The sequence below is a fragment of the Cupressus sempervirens genome, chromosome 2 (genome assembly GCF_028749045.1).
Source record: "Cupressus sempervirens isolate cs-2001-9-10 chromosome 2, ASM2874904v1, whole genome shotgun sequence".
NCBI lineage: Eukaryota > Viridiplantae > Streptophyta > Pinopsida > Cupressales > Cupressaceae > Cupressus > Cupressus sempervirens.
In genome coordinates this window covers 149,512,067-149,530,720 of record NC_143119.1, presented here as the reverse complement: position 1 = coordinate 149,530,720, position 18,654 = coordinate 149,512,067, and the positions used below count along the sequence as shown (strand labels likewise).

The 18,654-nt window shown below is 36.3% G+C and overlaps 2 protein-coding genes and 1 pseudogene across 2 annotated transcripts in view; 2 read left to right on the top strand and 1 right to left on the bottom strand.

Moving 5' to 3' along the window:
* Positions 1–973: 973 nt before the first annotated feature.
* Positions 974–18,654, top strand: part of LOC149571486 (ribosomal protein L6 family protein) — a 41,711-nt gene continuing 24,030 nt past the window's right edge. The window contains exon 1 of the mRNA XM_089813003.1: positions 974–1,107. The gene's annotated coding sequence lies outside the window, so the exon portion shown is untranslated. The remainder of the gene's footprint in view (positions 1,108–18,654) is intronic.
* Positions 989–18,654, top strand: part of LOC149571485 (uncharacterized) — an 87,720-nt gene continuing 70,054 nt past the window's right edge. The window contains exon 1 of the mRNA XM_089813001.1: positions 989–1,114. The gene's annotated coding sequence lies outside the window, so the exon portion shown is untranslated. The remainder of the gene's footprint in view (positions 1,115–18,654) is intronic.
* On the bottom strand, positions 16,892–17,747 carry LOC149571487 (small ribosomal subunit protein RACK1 pseudogene; annotated as a pseudogene).

Sequence of the window (18,654 nt, the reverse complement as noted above, 5' to 3'; positions counted from 1 at the left end):
GTTTATTATTAAAAATAAAGTGATTATTTATTTACAAGTTCATTGTTGATAATTTATAGAGTATAAAAATAGGGATGGAGACTCTTTATATAATTATTCTATTCATAACAAAATATTTCAATTGTTGTCTTTATATTGTTTAAAATTTACTACTATAATTTCGAATGTAAAAATTGCTTAATTTTTATTTCAATTTCTTTGATTTTTTAGAATGTAAAAGTGTAATTCTTAAAGTTTTTATAATGTTATTAAATAAACTTTAATAAATAAATAATTATAAATAAAATAAAATCTAATATATATATATATAAAATTATTGTCATTAACTATTTATGTAAATATTCTAGTTCACAATCAATAATTGAAAAAGTAAAATAGAAAATTAACATAATAATATAAAATACTAAAAATGAAATAAAATTATATTGAAAAATATTAGAATTTAAGTTGTATTTCATATAAAGGAAATACTCAACATGTCATCTTATTGATATAATTACTATTTGATCTTTATGCTTAAAATAGTTCTAAAGATGACATGAGCTAATTAATGTATAAAAAGTAGAATGTAAAAAAATAAAATTTTTACTCCTTACTATTATTGTTCTAATTCTAATTAATTCTAATGAGAAGATAAATTATTTTGTTTAAATCATTTAAATAGATGGAAAATTTTAAACTATAGTTTATAGACATATGTTTTAAAAATTCTCGATTTTGATTGACTATTTAAAAGTTACTATTGCATGTAATTCAATAAAAAAAAATATGAACTATTAACCTTAATAATTAAAAAAAAAATTGTATTCTAATCTTTTTAATCTTTAATTCTGATTTAAAAAAAAAGATATTCTAATCTTCTTAATCTTTAATTATATTTAAAAACAAATTCTATTATAATCTTTTTAATCTTTAATTATATTCAAACATGTACATTTTTATTTCAAATAAGATAATGATGCAGAGAAATGGAGGGGCTAAGTAACAAGTTTAAGAAAGAGGTTTTGAAAAGCAGCAGTAGCTATTGTTGTTGAAGCGGCACAAGGTTGTGGGAATGCGAGCGGGAGAGAGAATGCTCATGGATCATTGCTTCGCGACAACTTCATGGTAACTGGTCAGTCAGTAAATTCCTTCTTCTCTGCTACAGACCTCTGAATCGCTTCCATATTGTTGGAAAATTTGTGATATGATCTCTTGCTTTTTATACATTTTTTCCCCTGCAATAGTTTTTAACTGCTATCCTGGCAGTGGTAGGGCTTGGGGTCGAGTTTTTTTGCGTTAATAAATTATTATTATTATTTTCCTTTAGTTGTAGAATCTTGATTGGGCAAATTCCTGACCTATTCTGTCAAGTACTGAAGATCCGTTTTGAAAGCATGAATAGGGTTTAAGAGAAATCTCCATAGAACGTTTCAAATGGTCTATATAAAAAAAATAAAAAAGAAGTAGTAATCGTCCGATCCGAAAATAAATTCTGCCCTTTTGATATTATATGAAAGTGCCCTAAAATTTTATATGAACAGAAACTAGTTAAACTACAATCGGAGCTTATAGTGCCTAGGAATACTATCCATTCCATACCATTGAATTGTTCGATTCCCTATGCTTGTTTCAGTATATCAGCTTCCTGGAAACTTTTTCCTTTTTTTGATTCTTCCCTTGGGTAAAACCAGTCAAGATGAAGGTACGTTAGGGGCCTAGGGGAAGACCGACTTCAGTGATGGTTTCCTACAACATGATTTTCAAGCCTTCTAAGACTTGCATTTTATTGGAGCAGTACCCAACTTGCAGATGACCTACCTGACTTCTCCCAAATCTAGGAGAATCTCTACAAGCATTGATGCAATTTCTGATTTGACTTTGTAACGGTTGTTTGGTTATAAAAATTCATCACCATGGAGCCATTGCACTACTTAGAGAAGGATGCCGGACTTGGTTTCCAAAACTTTCTTCAATCGCTGTTCTATTATGCCTCCTCGAAAAGCCATTTGATGGAAATTGCTTCATCAAGCACACATTGTAGTCATGATTGCTGATTTTGGAGTGAAGGGAGTGTGGGATTGTATTGGAAGCTAATTTATGATAGTTACCTTTTTTTGGAGGTGTCCAATCACTGTCATATCTTCTCGTCATGGTGCTTGACTCCTTATATTATGATCATGGTTACAAATGCTCTGGGTCTAATCCTTACTAGAGAACCCCTACCAAATTTAAAATGCATGTGAACAATGAACTCTCATACCAACAATGTGATGTCTCCAATTTTAAATTGAGTTGGCCAGCCCAATGCTCTTGATAATATGAAATGCATAATAAATTAAAGTTATTACTAGCACTTGCGCCAAAAGAATGTGCGATGGCTATGCCTCCCTCTCTCTCTCTCTCTCTATATATATATATATATATATATATATGATTTGATATGCTGTAGAGAAAAATAAGGAATATGAAAACTGAATTTTAGTAAGGAATGGAATTTGCTCATTTTGGAGTCAACATCTAGAGGATAGACACAACCAATTCTGTACATGTAAAATTGAATTTCATGGTTAAATGATGCAAGTTTGTTGGGTTAGTGAATAATTTTTTAAAATTTAGTAATTATGGCGGTAGGTTTTGTTTGTAATGGATATTATTGGGTATGGATCGAGAGAGAATTAGTATTCCTAATGAGAAATCACGTGCATCCTTGGGAGACATGCTCTGCAGACTTGAACATAGACCTGAGAAAGCATTATGTTCCAAACACATCTCCTGACAATTGCTTATTGGACTAGCAAGGCCATGAGGTTTCCTAGGGATATCTTCTTTCAGGTGCACAAAATAGATTAATGATTTATCTTCACAGCACATAGTTGTTGTAAACTATATCAACTGAGTCGCAAAATGGTGCAGAATTTATGAAATTGGAGACTTTTATTTTGGCTTGATTTTATTTACCAGTCTGCTGCGCAATGTACCTCCAGACCAGGCAGAATGCTTAGCAAAAAGGATCAAGTCAATGAAGTAAAGAACCATCTTGGTGAGATGGAAGCAGAAAAATCTGAAAAATGAATAGCACTAATATGTTCTTTTTCCTCTGAATTCCCCTGCTTTTCAGGAATGCCAGGGCAGAATTTGAATGTTTGTTTCCTTGTCTAAAAATTTTCTGGGCTAACATAAAGAAATTTAATTGAAGAATGAGTGAGGCTAATCTAAGAACGTCTTGTGTGGATTTTTTTGAAAATTATAATTTCAATCTAAAAAGGAATTGTTGCAGTCACTATGATGTGAACTTTTTAGAATCCTTTCATTTTGGGGTAAATTGAATTTTTTGAGCCTTTTAGATTACTAGCAGTTTGAGAATGCACATTCAAGAAGTCCCTTTGTGCATTTCCTCTAATCATCGCCTTCCATGAGATGATATCTCTTTTGGGCATTTTGTCAAGCAGTTCACGTGCCTTGTATATGCTTCCACATTATGGATACATGTAATGTCCTCATTTTTACACCTCCCTTAGTGTTAGTACTAGCTAGTAGGACTGGTCTATTAGCAGGGTCCCGTAGGCCAATGTGATGGATAGGGAACCGTCTCAGGGGGCTATGACACCATATGGGGTCTTTGGAGTCAGTTTGATTAGTCCTGGACAGTTTCCTAGATTTTAGGAGTCCCTATTTTCTAGGGCTGAGCAGGGATGTACCAGATGATCTCCGGGATCATCTTGGATGTGTCTGGTACAGTTCCTAAATTTAGGAGAGTTCCTAAATTCTAGGGAGGAACTGCCTGTCATCTCACAATGGTTGGACAACAGCAAAAGACCACCCTTTATAGGCAGAACTCAGATTGGAGGCCACATCAGTGAGGTATGAATTATTGATGAAAAATTTAATCATTTCTATAGTTTATGGAATTAATAAAATAATAATGAAGTGCTTATTATAAGAAGTATTAACATAATAAGTGCCCCCTTTATGGCTCTTCCCTCTAGGTGGTAATTTGTTAATATTATATCTTTAAAAATGGCCCCTTCAATGACTATAGGCCCCTTCACATGGATCAATGTCTGTAGAAGAGGTAAGTGAATAAAAATAAACGTTCTCTAATGTTATTGAAAATTAATAAGAAACCCTAGAGAGTTCAAATATGGGATTGGAGGGAAGTTTGGTTTAAAAGTTGGGAGGGAAATTATTTCCCATCATTCAAGACTTTCAATTTTTACATTGCAGCTGTGTGGAGAGGCTAGTTACGGGGGTTATCATCAAATCAGGAACAGAAACTCCCAACTGGAAGTTTAATCATCCCAGGGCAAGATTATTGGTGAAGATTCAAATTTAGACCCATTTAAGAAGAATTTGGATTGCTACAGCCAAAACTCAAGGAAGTGTTAATTGATTGCAGACTCCTGTATAAATTCTCAACGCAGATCTAAGCTCCTGTAGCATTCTGGGAGCCATACAGTACTGATTTGACATAGAGAACACAGATGGGGTGCTGGATGTGTGGTAGGAGAGACTTCAGGTGTAATTGAAAGGTTTCCCAATCAATTTCCAGCAGATTGGGCTACAAGGGAGGGCCTTGGGGGTTAGGACTGGGCAATAATGAGGAATTACTGAAACCAATACATGCCTTTACCTAACCAGATACAGCAAATCAGCTCACTGTAAGGGCTGAGCATGAAATTGCAGTCATTAGATCACTGTAAGGGCTTATATCTGTAGATGCCGGTAAGCACATTGGAGGAGAAAAATCATATATTGGTGTACTGAGAACAATTTAATTGTTGCTAAAGCATCTGGTACGGCCTGTATAGACTAACCATTTTCAGAAGTTTTCAGAAATTGTCAATAGATCAGATTTAACAGCTATTGGTGTTCATTTCCTTATTAGTTGCATTCGTTCTCACATTTGATTGCATTGTAGTGCTAGAAATTCTTTAGCATCCATCATAAACAGATTGAAAAATCACATAACTGAAAACTCCAAAAAGAGCATAAGACACAAAACACGAATTTTTCAATTCACCTGTCAAAGTTTGTTTAAATAAAAACTCAAATCAGGGCAGTGTATTCCAGTGGTATCAGAGCACAATTACTCCTACCATCCGGAGCTCTCAGTGGAAAATTCAGAATTTGACAATGGGTTCACATGAGGAAAAGAGAAGAAATTTGCAGTATGCTTGAGGAATATGACACACTCCCACAGGGTATTAAGGAAGAATTACCCTTCAATAGCTTTATGAACTACCATACGAGATTGTGCTACAAGACAGAATTACGATGAGGGAATATTGTATGATAGCTCTTGATCTATTGTCTCGATAAGACTTAAGAGGATATGAAAACTACAGTTATGGAGCCTGAGAATGCTGCTGATGAATTCTACGACATACATGCCCCAGCATTGATGAGTTTGTACTGCAAAAAGAAGGAAAAGCAATAGTTGAGGATGTGCATGATGAATCTCTTAATGTTTTCTATGGAGCTAGTGATAGTGTTGGGCTCACTCACTTGCTTCTAGGGGAAAAGCAGGTGAAGATTGAAGAAGATTCCGTTGTTAAGAGTATAGAACCTGCTATGACAGAATATCTGCAAGGAAGTGTGAATTCATTTAGTTTTTCTCTAATTGAGTATACCATTGCTTCATCACCTCCACCTTGTTCTGTCATGAAATCAAATCTTTGTTTGGGATTTGTTGAGTTGGATGATGGTCAGACATGTGAAAGAAACTCAGAAAATTTCAAATGTCGTGAACAAAATTGTTTAGGAAACACTTCTCCTGAACAGAGTAATCAGCAATGTGGGTGTGATGGATCCTATCTATGACATAGGTCTCACTTGTATTGGATGGATTAATGGTTGTACTACAGTCCCATTTATTTGTCACCAGGGAGACATAAAGAGGGGTGTTAATAACAGTGCTGATGTAGAAAACTTCCTTTCAGTTTTTTTGGAACAGCAGCCCCAAATTTGTGCTTCGTTATGAGGAAGCACCTGTTACAAAAGAATTTAAAAAGCTGGCTGAGACTTCCACATTTGGTAGTCAATTTGAGGATGTTAAACAGGAGGAAAAAGGTAGAATTCCTGAACACCTTTGGGATGATTTTGCAGTAGCTGTTGAAGAGGAGCATGGGGCAAATGAATCTATCCACAATTGTGCTGATGGGGGCTTGTTTGTGCATGAGTTTGATGAAGAAGGTTAATTATTGTGGTTCGTTGATAACCCTTTGTTTGAGGTGTGTATTGACATGATTCATAAACAGCCACTCTTTGAACTTGCAAATGCTATCTCTTTGAATTTGCAAATGTTGTGGACTCTCCATACTTTGATCATGATAATCAGCCCTTTTTAGCTGCTACTACCACAATACAACATGATAAGGAAGGCTGAAGAAAGGATTGAAGGGCCTCACAAGGAAACACTTTGCAGCCTTGAGACTTCTATTTATGAAGTCTTCTTGAAGCCACTCCCACCCCTAAACACTTGGGTGAAACATGAAACAAATAAAAAATCGGTGGCGTTAGTCGACTCCAAAGGGAACATAGGAGTTCTCACAGTTCTGATTTTGGGCAGGATTAGTGCACCTTTCCATTTTCATGAGATCACAGCCCTTACACAAGACGGGACACATGGAAAAGAGACTGCAAGTGTAAGCACTCAAAGGTGAAGTGTTGGGCATGAAATATTCAATGGTGGTGCATTTAGAGGTGGTGAAGACATGATTCAAATATGTGATGACTATTCTGTTTTTTATGACAGAAGCCATATGCCTTTTCACCATGATTTGGTAACAGCCTCGTTACATGGAGTTGATGATTCTTACACAGGATATGTAGCTGCTTTACCCTATAGATTGTGGTATACGGAGACTCTCACATTTGGCTCACACACTTTGGGGATTTAGTTAGCTCATGAGTTTGTTGTTGCAATTTATGATTGAGGAACCCTAAAGCATGCATTGCAGTCAGATTGTGACTTCTGATTGGTGAGGAACATATATTTGTTGGTCACTTAGAGACTCCCTTGGTACCTGGGTGTTTTGGTTCATGGAGGTTGCAGGCCGCAGGGACTCAAGAGTCAGTTGCCATGCTCTTGTATGGACACTTCCATTGTTAGGCATGATTTGTTCTCCCTAGCAGAGAGCACTGGGAATTTTGTGTGTCTATTCGAAAGCAGCACTACATCTCCTTTGAGATCGGTATTGGTATGATGACTTGGCACCTTTAGTTTGGTTGGCCGAGATCATGACAACAGTGCTAGGAGACATTACAGTTGACTCACTGACCACTGAGAGTTTATCACATTCCTTGGTTGGTCTTTCTTCACTGATAGATGTTTCAGATTGATTTGAGGGAGCTTGAGCATGGAGATTTTGTGGCTTTGTGCGATGGGATCTCAATTGTGATCCGAGTGGCACAGCGTTAGCGTGGTGGTTTCCACTTAGGGATGATTTGGAACCCTAGGAGCATTCTTGCCACCAGTTCGGATCAGCTTATTAGTTGGAGATTGTACTGGGCTTGCATAAGGACAAGCAATCTTTGGGGAGAGGGGATTGTAATGTCCTCATTTTTACACCTCACTTAGTGTTAGACTTTTAGTACTAGCTAGGAGGATTGGCCTATTAGCGGTGGTCCTGTAGGTGAATGTGATGGATAGGGAATCCTCTCAGGGGGATATGCCAACATATTGGGGTTTTGGAGCTAGTTTGATCATTCCTGGACAGTTTCCTAGATTTTAGGAGTGCCTATTTTCTCAGAATGAACATGGAGTTAGCAGGGATGTACCAAAGGACTTCCAGGATCATCCTGGATATGTCTATCATAATTTCTAAATTCTAGGAGAGTTCCTAAATACTGGGGAGGAACTGCCTGTCATCTCAGGGCGGTCGGACAACAATAGAGGACTTCCATCTTCGGACGTAACTCAGATTGGAGGTCACATCAGTGAGGTATGATGTATTGATGAAAAATTTAATAATCTCTATAGTTTGTGGAATTAATAAAATTATTATAAAGTGCTCAGTATAAGCACTATTAAAATAATAATAAGTTCCCCCCACCATGTTACTTCCCCCTAGGTGGTTATAAGTTTATATTATATCTTAAAACTTCAATGAGTAAACGCCCCTTTGTATGGATCAAATTCTTTTGAAGAGGAAAACAAATTAAAATAAACATTCTGTAATGTTATTGATAATTAAGAAGAAACCCTAAATAGTTTGAATATGGGTTTGGAGGGAAGATTGATTTAAAAGCTGAGAGGGAAATCATTTCCCATCATCCAAGACATTCAATTTTTACATTACAGCTGTGTGAAGAGCTTAGTTGCAGGGTTTATACATCAAATTGGGCTAATTGGGAATAAAAACTGCCAATTGGAAGCTTGCCTACAGATGTTAAAGATCATCCCAGGTGAAGATTGTCAGTGAAGATTCAAATTTAGACCCCTTTAGGAGGAATTTGGGTTGCTACCACCAAAATGCAAGGAAGTGCTAATTGATTGCAGACTAAAGAATAAATTCTCATTCTGGTAGCCATACAGCTCTGATTTGACATAGAGAACACAGATGGCGTTCTAGATATGGGATAGGAGAGACTCCAAGTATAAATTGAAGGTTTACTAATCAATTTCCAGCAGATTGGGCAGCTAGGAAATGCCTGCGGGTTAAGACTTGGCAATAATGAGGAAGTTCTAAAGCCAATACACGACGTTACTTCACCAGATACAGCAGATTGACTCACAGTAAGGGCTGAGCATGAAATTTCAGTCATTAGATCACTCTAAGGGCCTATATATGTGGATGTTAGCAAGTACATTCGAGGAGAAACATCATATATTAGTGTACTAAGAGTAATTTAATTGCTGCTAAATATATCTGGTACTTCCTGTATAGACTTATCATTTTCAGAAGTTTTCAGAAATTGACAATAGATCAGATTTAACAGTTATTGGTGTTCATTCCTTTATTAGTTGCATTTATTCTCAGATTTGATTGCATTGTAGTTTTAGAAATTCTTTAGCATCCATTATTGTTCAAAAATGCAAAACAAAATTGAGAAGTCACAAAACTCCAAAAAGAGCACAAAATACAAATGCACAAAAGTTTCATTTCGCCTGGCAAAGTTTGCTTGGATAAAAACACAAACCGGGTCAGTATATTACAATACATTTTTTTAAATACCTTCCCTCTACAACTTGCTGGATGTTAATGCCCTATTTCAAAGTTTCCATTTTGACAGTGGCAGGATGAATGCCGATAAAGGTTGTCAAATTCAGCTTCACAACTACCAATTGCATTTGCTTGAAATTTTCTATATTGTTGCCAGTTGAATGTGTAGGAGTTAGCAAAAATCAGTGCCATTCAAGTGGAGCATAAGGTTAAATCTCATGTATGGCATTCAAGCTCCTAGACTGGATATATAATTCTAGAATTTTGTCCACATAAGATTATGGCAATTTATTTTCATCTTCTTCATCAAATGGAATTAAGTTTCCATACCCTTTCTGAATTAAACTTCTCTTTCTCAAATGCAAGGATGAACCACCAAGTTGGATCAGTCACATAATTCATGATTTATCCCAGAGCAGTATGTTGCCCCATCCCTGCTTGCCCACCATATGCAAAGTTCACAAAGCGATGTGAGTACACTGCGTCCAAGGCCATTCTCACCACCTCCACTACCACTTTGAGCCTCAAATTAGGAAGAACCAATGGCTTCCCTTTTTGCCTGAGTGGCATGACTTCTACACAGCAGCCCTTCACATCAAAACACCCTTATTTGAGCTGTCTTGAAGTATTTTAAGGATTAGATAATTGATGCCAGTATTGGCAGCCTTGACTACTATATCGTGCACCTTTGTACATGAACTGATACCCAACTTCCTATAGGCAGTCAACAACACTTAATAGTGGTGAAATTACATCTAATTAGGTCTTTGCTTGTGATACACCTTTTAAAATGGCTTTGTTAAAATTCTACAACCTTTGCCAGCATACTTTCTGCCTGTGCCAGAATAACAACTCTTGAACAGGGTAGGGAAATTGCAGTCGTCGTGACATGAATGCAAAATGTGGAAGTGTTAAAAATTATGTTTGAGAAAACGCCTCAAAGAAATGTGTGCAGTTTATTAAGAACAAATAATATATGTAAATAATGTACATCAGAGAGAAAAGTGTATGCTCAGAATTTATCATCCATCTCATATGTGCCTTGAGTAGTCTATTCAGGCCTTTCTATCACGTCATATATCAAACACTCTCTAGAAAAGACTTCTACAAAATAGAGGCCATACAGTGATCAGTGAAAGGGTTTCCACCAAACCAGAAGCATACATGCTTTCTTGTGGAACAAGTGCAAAAATTGCTTCCTCAAATTAAAGCAAACTACACAGGAAAATTGAATCCAATTTCATAGATGCATACCAATAAAATACAAGCAAAGATTTCAAGGTCTTGAGATTGCTTCATCAGTACAAAGAGTTTGAAAGCATCCTTCCAATTATGTACATCTCGTGCTATCATAGCTTTCCAATGGGATCACATTTGCACGATGTTCTTTTATACAGTCTATGTGGCTTGTGTTTACTTCCACACTTAGCATGCATATCTACCAGGACATACACAACTACAACATCTGATGAGCTTAATTAGCTCTGTTGCATCGTCGATGATGTGAATTTTTGGACTTTCATTTGGAAATGATCGTGGAGAAGGATAATTCCCAGCATAATCATCTTAAGCAACTTCTGCAACGTTTTCTCAATTCACACCAACACCACAAAGTTGTGTAGCTTTTCATGGAATATGGGGAAATATTTTCAACGACACCAGAAATCCCTCCACTCTTGTCACATTTTTATAAAACAATGTGCTTTGAGATGATCACATCAGATGTAAATTTACCTTTAGATATTGATTGCAGTGGTTTTTTTTGTTTTCTTTATGGTTTCTTCAATCTAAATTCTTTCCAAGCTGAGTTCTGCAAGCTTGAATCTGTACTCACTGTTTCATCTAAAAATGTGTGATCAGAACATTTTAATTGCACAACACTCTGAACCAGAACACACCTTTTCTTTTTTGCAGTGGAAGTAGAAACTGTGGCACTGCTTTGACAAATCTAGCCATACCTGTAAAAAGTACAAAGCAGTGGTTCCAAATCTAGCTATATCTGTGAAAGTACAGAGCAGTTGTTCCATTCCTTAAATCTACACACTTTTGGAATGAATGTTATATTGTTTTGTTGTTATTTCAATAGAACATGTTGCTGTTTTGAATTTTTGGAGGTAAGAAATTTGATAGCAAAATCTGTTTCTGCAGTGACTGCAAAAAGTATTTTCTTACGGCGATGGACTGAGGGTTTCTGAAAAGTTTCTAACATCTTTTCAACAAACCATTTTGTACAATACCATAGTTACACCGCCCTGGGGGACGGGTGGACAAAGGGCCCCTAATTTGGGGATGGAAAGGGGATGGCGGTAGGGGAAGGGATGAGGAGAGAGGGTTTTATATACTATATACTATACATGTGGTACTTAAATGCTAGTTAAAAATAATGTTGGAAAAGTCAACAAAGTTCACATTCGCACCAAAGTGGCTGACAAGTCATTCCAGGTGTGCATGGAAAAATGAATGTCATTCCAAATTTGTTGGAAAATCGACCATGGTCCTGCAGATGGAATTTTCAGCAAATTTCTCAGATGACAGGAAGAGTTTAGTCAGTTTCGAACTGGACCCGACTACTGATTTTGGCTTGGGGAGGGCGAATATGCTAACTTATAAATTATCCAAATGGCATCGATTTTAATAAATGGAAAATAAATCATAAATGGTAATAATTAAATACTTTCCAATAAAATTTGCACTCCCCATTAAATTTTTCCTTTTATTTATTCAAATTTAAATTGGAAAGTTTGTGAAAATTCTCCAAGTCTTATGCCAATTATTATTTAAAAATTTATAATTATTTACAAGTGGTTGACTGTCTTGCAGGATAAAGAACACATTTCCAAAGTGATGAGATGGTGTTGTCTACAATGGGCTTCCTTCTTATTAGTCCACATGTCATTCATCCTTGTTAAGTTATGGAATTGAATTTTTTCATTGGCCCACAAGGTGCTGTTTAATTGTAATTGGGCGAGCATATAATGCTTGTAGTAGGTGGTTATGAAACCTAAATAGGGCTTATGTGGTTTAATCTTTGCCCTTGATTTCAAATCAATCTCGACCATTCGTTGTATGTGAGCTCCCTATTGAAGGACAGCTCCTCATTTGTAAAAGGGGGGCTTGCTGGAGAATTGTTGCTACTATAATTCAAATTTGCTCTACTTCTCATTGTCGTGCCTTGCACAGTGAATTGTTGTGATCAAGTTTGCATTATTGCATGGTGATCCATATTTCCTCACTTAGCATAGGATTTTATTTCATGTTGTTTAGAAGTAGTTTAGTTGGATGTAAGTCATTGTAGGTGTTCACTTGAATGACTCGATAAATCTGGGCTTCTTGCCTCTTGCTGATGGTCAGAGCACCTTGAGCGGTAAGCCAATGATTGAAAAAACTCAACTTCAATTGTTATTCAATCTTTAGTTTGCATCTATTTGATGGGGTTGGGGAGGGGATATTGATTTGAAAACCATTTGAGTGTTCCTTAGAAGCTTGCACTAGGTGGGTGGAGTCACTAGCGAGATCACATGTAGTAGGGTCCAAGTTCATCCATGATTCTTTGCACTCATAGAAGTAGAAGTAGAAATAGAGGTTAAAAGTTTAAGTTGGGTTGAAGTGGAAAAGTTGAACTATATTTTCATTGCACATTATAGAGCCAAATCTCTTTAAGTGCTAGAGTTGATATCCATTGGACGAATAACGATAAGTCCCTTTGCGATAAATATCATAAAATTGAGCGAATTCCATGATTAAGAAGGAACCTTGATGTCATTTCATGATCTTACTTTGCAAGCTTAGCACGAGAGATGACCTTATATCAAGAGAGGATTAAGTGTCCGGTGTTTTTCTTCGAAACGTCAAGTATTTGATTCTGCATGTTGTAGTAGACTAAAACTCACATCAATAGATAGAGAATGACTTGCACATTGTCAATATTCATCCAGATACCTTATGAAGGTGCAATCTAAATGAACATTTCCAATGGAAGTCAAACACTTGCATTTTAGGCCCAAACTAACCCTACAGTCTTACTTTTGATTTTAGTGCTTGTTTAACCACAAACAATGATTTGCCCTCCAAACCATAGATAATCCTTGGTTGTCTCCCTCGAGCACCACTTCTTTTGAATAAAGCAAATAGTCTATATATCATTTCATCTCTTAGAGAGGAAGATGCATTCTTCCTTTATACCAATCAAAGGTGCTTCTTCATCAAGGGATGCCACTCTTTGAAGTTGGGTCCCCAATAATTAATTATTAATATAATATTATAATATAATTAAATGTTATAGTTATATTATTTTAATTCTTTTATAGTTATTTGTGTATTAATTTATATAATTATTAATGTCACATTAATTATATGATCACAACCTTCATGTTATTTATGTTGACTAGAAGGAATCCAACCATAGCTACAATAACATTAACTCTCGCTCTTAGCTAGGGAGGAATCCTTCTCGCTAACTTCTAGTACTTAACCATGTCTACTCCCAGAGGGTGAATTAATAAAGTGTTGAGTCATGGAGTCTTTCAAACGACTTTCACCATAGCTACTCCTAGAGGGTGGAAATAACAAGTGCACAATTGCTCATTATGGAATCACTCAACATGTTGTTGCTATCTCATCATGACATTCACCATAGCCACTCCAAGAGAGTGAATTGACACAAGTGCCGAGTCATGGAGTCTCTCACATGACCTCCACCATGGCTACTTGCAAAGGGTGGGTTCGCGATAGCTACTCCAAAGGGTGGAACAAGTGCTTTCATCTCAAACTTCTTTCTCATAGAGAAGAATGTTATGTCATGGATTCTCTCGTAGCTACTCCTAGAGAGTGCAACAAGGGCTTTCACCTCAAATTTCTCCCTCATAGAGAAGAATGCATTAACAAGGGATTGCACCTCAAACTTCTCCCTTACAGAGAAGAACTCATTAACAAGGGATTGCACTTGGAACATCTTCCTCATGGAGAAGAACTCATTAACAATGGATTACACCTCGAACTTCTCCCTTATAGAGAGGAACTCATTAACAAAGGATTGTACTTCAAACTTCTTCTTTTTTAGAGAAGAACTCATTAACAAGGGATTGCACCTCGAACTTCTCCTTTCTAGAGAAGAACTCATTAACAAGGGATTGCACCTCAGACTTCTCCCTCATGTAGAAGAACACATCAAGAAGATCTTCATGATGACGCGGTTGTCTCTGAAACAAATATAAACCTTTTGACCTCCCCATCCAAGGTTGCTTTTGATGGAGTCTTAGTTTCCCTCTGAATCTAATATCAACCTTTTGACATAAATGTAGGCTGGTCAACAAGGACTCATTCAACCTAGGCATCAGGGTAAATCTATGTAGATTCAACCAACAACAACAATTACATATGTATGTGAGTAGCAAGCTCAGGTGTCATTGACAACACATATGCAACCCCAAAGTGTAATGCAACAACCATCACAATGGTCTCAACACATTCCTTCGCATCCTCAAATTCAAGCAAATCAACAATCTCATCTTCACATGCCACGTCAACCAACATCACAACCAGTGCAACAACCACTGTAGGGTCAAATTTTTCGATACATCCACCCATTTATTCTTCTCCACAAACTTTGCCAATGCTTCCTTGACTTTCTATAGTTCTCTCAAGTCAGCCTTAACATTCTCTAGGCTAGTCAAGTGGTGAGATTCATCAACTAATGTAGAGACCATCATTGCCACAACAACCAAGCTCTCCTCTTCAACCACCAATGCGTCAATTGTTTTGCCACAACTTCATACTCTGTTGTGAGATGAATATATTGGAGGGCATCAAATAAATATGAAGCTGCTTCTCATACTGCGAACTTCATTCATCAAAGAGAGACCCATAGATAGCTCAAAGAATTCCCCAAGGATTCCTCAAGGTTTCATCATAAGACAACAATGGAATTATGTGCAACTTTCTACCTATAGAATTTCTCTACTGAAATATAGTTCACCAGCATCAATTATTCCTGAGAGCATCAAGGGTTACATGGCTATTCAAGGTCAAGGAAACATCAATTTGACTTATAAATTCTAGAGACAAATATGACTTCCTTGGACCTCTTCGTTCACTGCAAGTTGAGATGCTTTTCTTGACCATCTACAAGTAGTCTTTTCCCCTCATCATGTCGCAACACCTCCGAATATTTAATAATCTTTGACTTGGCATAAGGGGAGGTAGTACTGTGATCAATAATGCCAACTTATCTTTAGCAATGATTATTAACAAGAATAATCTAAGGAATTGTAGATTGGGTCCTTCGGCAAACAACTAATGAAAATACTGCTACAACAAAGGCTCAATCATAGTCTTACATATTCAACACATGATTTTGACCACTCCTCTAATCTTCAATTGCCAGAAAGAATCAAAATGACTTCAATAATATTTCCCCAAAATCTTTAGAAGCACTAAAAATCAAGGTCACCGGGAGACGGGGAGACTTTGAGGTCTCTGGTACTGGTACTGGTACCGGTACGGCAATTTTTCAAATAGGAGACGGGGGTACTTGGAGACGACAATTTTTTTTTTTTTTTTTTAAATTTTAATAGTTTAAACTTAAAGAGTCTAATACTAAAAGTAAATACAAAATTTCAAAATTTCAAAATAGTAATACTGTAAGACTAAAAGACTAAAGTAAATAATAAATTAATAATACTAGTGTTGTCACATTAAAAATTAAAATAGATTCATAGAGTCAAACTGTCAAAGATTATAATAATAATAAGCGGTCAGATACAGAAGTACATTACTGAAATAGATTTTAAAACCTGACAAATTGCCATTGCTACAAAAAATTTGTGAAAATTATTGAATTATTCAACATCGATGCATGCATAGAGACACACTTAGGATTTCTACTTTCTAACTAAGAGTTAGGATTGCTTAGTTTAAAAGGGAGTAAATCATTTTGTAATAGTGTTTTTTTTTCCAGTTACACAGATTCAACTAACAAAGATTCCTATATTGGTACTAGGATATTGCCAACAGCAGATAAACAGGTACGAATAACAAATACGACTTATACATCAAACCGAAACATGATATCCTCTTGAAAAAACAGAAATATGGGACCAAATACATTCATGTTAACATACATAAAACCTCTAGTCTATCACTGTTATCGCTGAGTCTTTATCAGCAAATAGATGCTTGGTTTTCATGAGGAATAATACTATTATCAAGCATTTGCATATCAAATTTCTGTAACATACGTAATACTATCTTCTAATGCACTAACAACAGTTTTTGCACCCTAATTCCTCAACCGCATAAATTTATATGATTTGGGATCTTTACTGCAATCCTGTACAGCTTCCAATATGTTGTCTTAGACTTGTATCATGTTCCTGTAGGTGACGTACATCACCAAGCAATTGTTATGGAATTCATATAGTACCTTAGATTTTTGCATTAAAAACATTTAAATGAGGGCTAAAATATATAAAATTATTTAATATTATATTTTACATTTATATTTTATCAGGAGACTTCCGGGAGACTTCACTTTTTGGATTAGGAGACGGGGAGACTTCAGGAGACTTCGTCATGAAGTCTCCAACCTTTTTTGAGGTCTCCGGAGACGCGAAAAGTCTCCGAGACGCCACTTTTAGGGGGGAGACGGGTCTCCTGGTAACCATGCTAAAAATCCAATGTCCTTCATTTTACATCCTTGTTGCACATTAGAGAAAGCTTTGTGATAGAATGCAACTACTAGTTTGAATTCAAATATGCCTAATTCCCCAAACCTTGACTTTTACGATTGTGTAATCAATGAACAATGTACTTTCATTTGTACTCCAACTCAAATTTGTGCGATAAGGAATTTGGGATTTCATTGTGGGGATGAATTGGGACAAAGATCAACAACATCACTCTTTCTCTCAAGATCACATATCTTGACATATTGTTGCGTATCAGGGAAAGCTAGATGATGCCCCCGACATTAAGTGAACTGATCCTCTTGCCCTCGGCAAGGTTGCAAAGCATTGTAACCCCATCCTTCCCACCACTAGCATAGAGTGACCCATTAGGTGAGACAAAGACAATGTTCACATATCCTCCATGACCTATGAGTGTGTTCTTCATCTTGTGACTGTGATACCATGATTCAGACACAATAGTGGCCTAGATGCGAAGGGAATAAAATGTACACAACTGATCCACTTAGAATGTCCATCAACATCGGTTTGATGCACTCGGCCAATGTGTTCCAGAGCTTGATGGTGTGATTTGGTGAGGCTGATTTAATCCAATTATTGTCAATGGAGAATGCCACATCGAGAAGATCTTTGGAATGTGCCACAAAGCGTCGAGGCCTGTCTTAAGAGCCTATAGCCGCAAATCACCATCACACAATCCCAAGAAAGAAAATACCCATTAGATGAGATCACCACGTCCTGCATGTAAATGTTGCGTTGGGACACCATATGTTATGTCCTTGGTCAGCAGCCATGGTAGGATGGATTTATTGTGTGAGGCAAACACAATTTTGTCTGAATTGTCGATGGGTGTTGCAATGACCATCATCTGGTTAGAGTGCCTCTCCATTGTGCCACATAGAATTAGAGCTTCCACCATGATTGATTCCTCACCTCTTGCTTCTGAGTGAGTTTTTGTTTTTCTTTAGCCCTATCCATTCATTTTGTGTCAATTCAAGCACATAAAGCCTCAAGCAATTGCCTTACACAAAACAGTGAGATTGATTTTGTTTTAATTTTAATGCTTTTTGCAACTTTGCAAAGGTCTCCAAACATTATTTATTAAGTTCGTGAAGATGCGAATATGAGACATACATCCATCCAGGCTACAAACACTTAAAATATTTTTATGCCCCTTGACTTTCTACTTAGTCTTGCCTTTGTAACTCTGTTTAGGGTTCCTTCCCAACTCTTGTGAGGATGCAAAAGTTCACCAATGTAATAATTATTTTGATGTTGCCTATATCTTTTATTGGAGTAGAATATCGTCTCCTTCTGATTCAAGTCTTTGCATTATTTGGAATTTTCTTTGAAGATCACATCAAATCCTTGTTCGAATGCAGATAATATAAACACTTAATTCTATTTCATTCAATTTGGTATTTTATAGATTCTTTATTGACAAATTCCTTGTAGGCTTTGCTCTGATACCATATTGATTTTAATGCTCGTTTAACCACGAGCAATGATTTCCCCTCCCAACCATAGACAGTCCACGATTGCCTATCCTAAGCACTGCTTCTTAATAAACCAAGTAGTCTATATATCATTTCATTTCTTAGAGGGGAAGATGCATTCTTCCTTTATACCAATCAAAGATGCCCGTTCATCAAGGAACACCACTCTTCCAAGTTGGGCCCTCAATAATTAATTTTAATATCATATAGTAATCATATTTTCTCAATAAATATAATTATTATATAATATTATAATATAGCAATATAATAATTATATCAACAATTTAATTGTTCTATCACAATTATATTATTAATATAATTAGTATATCA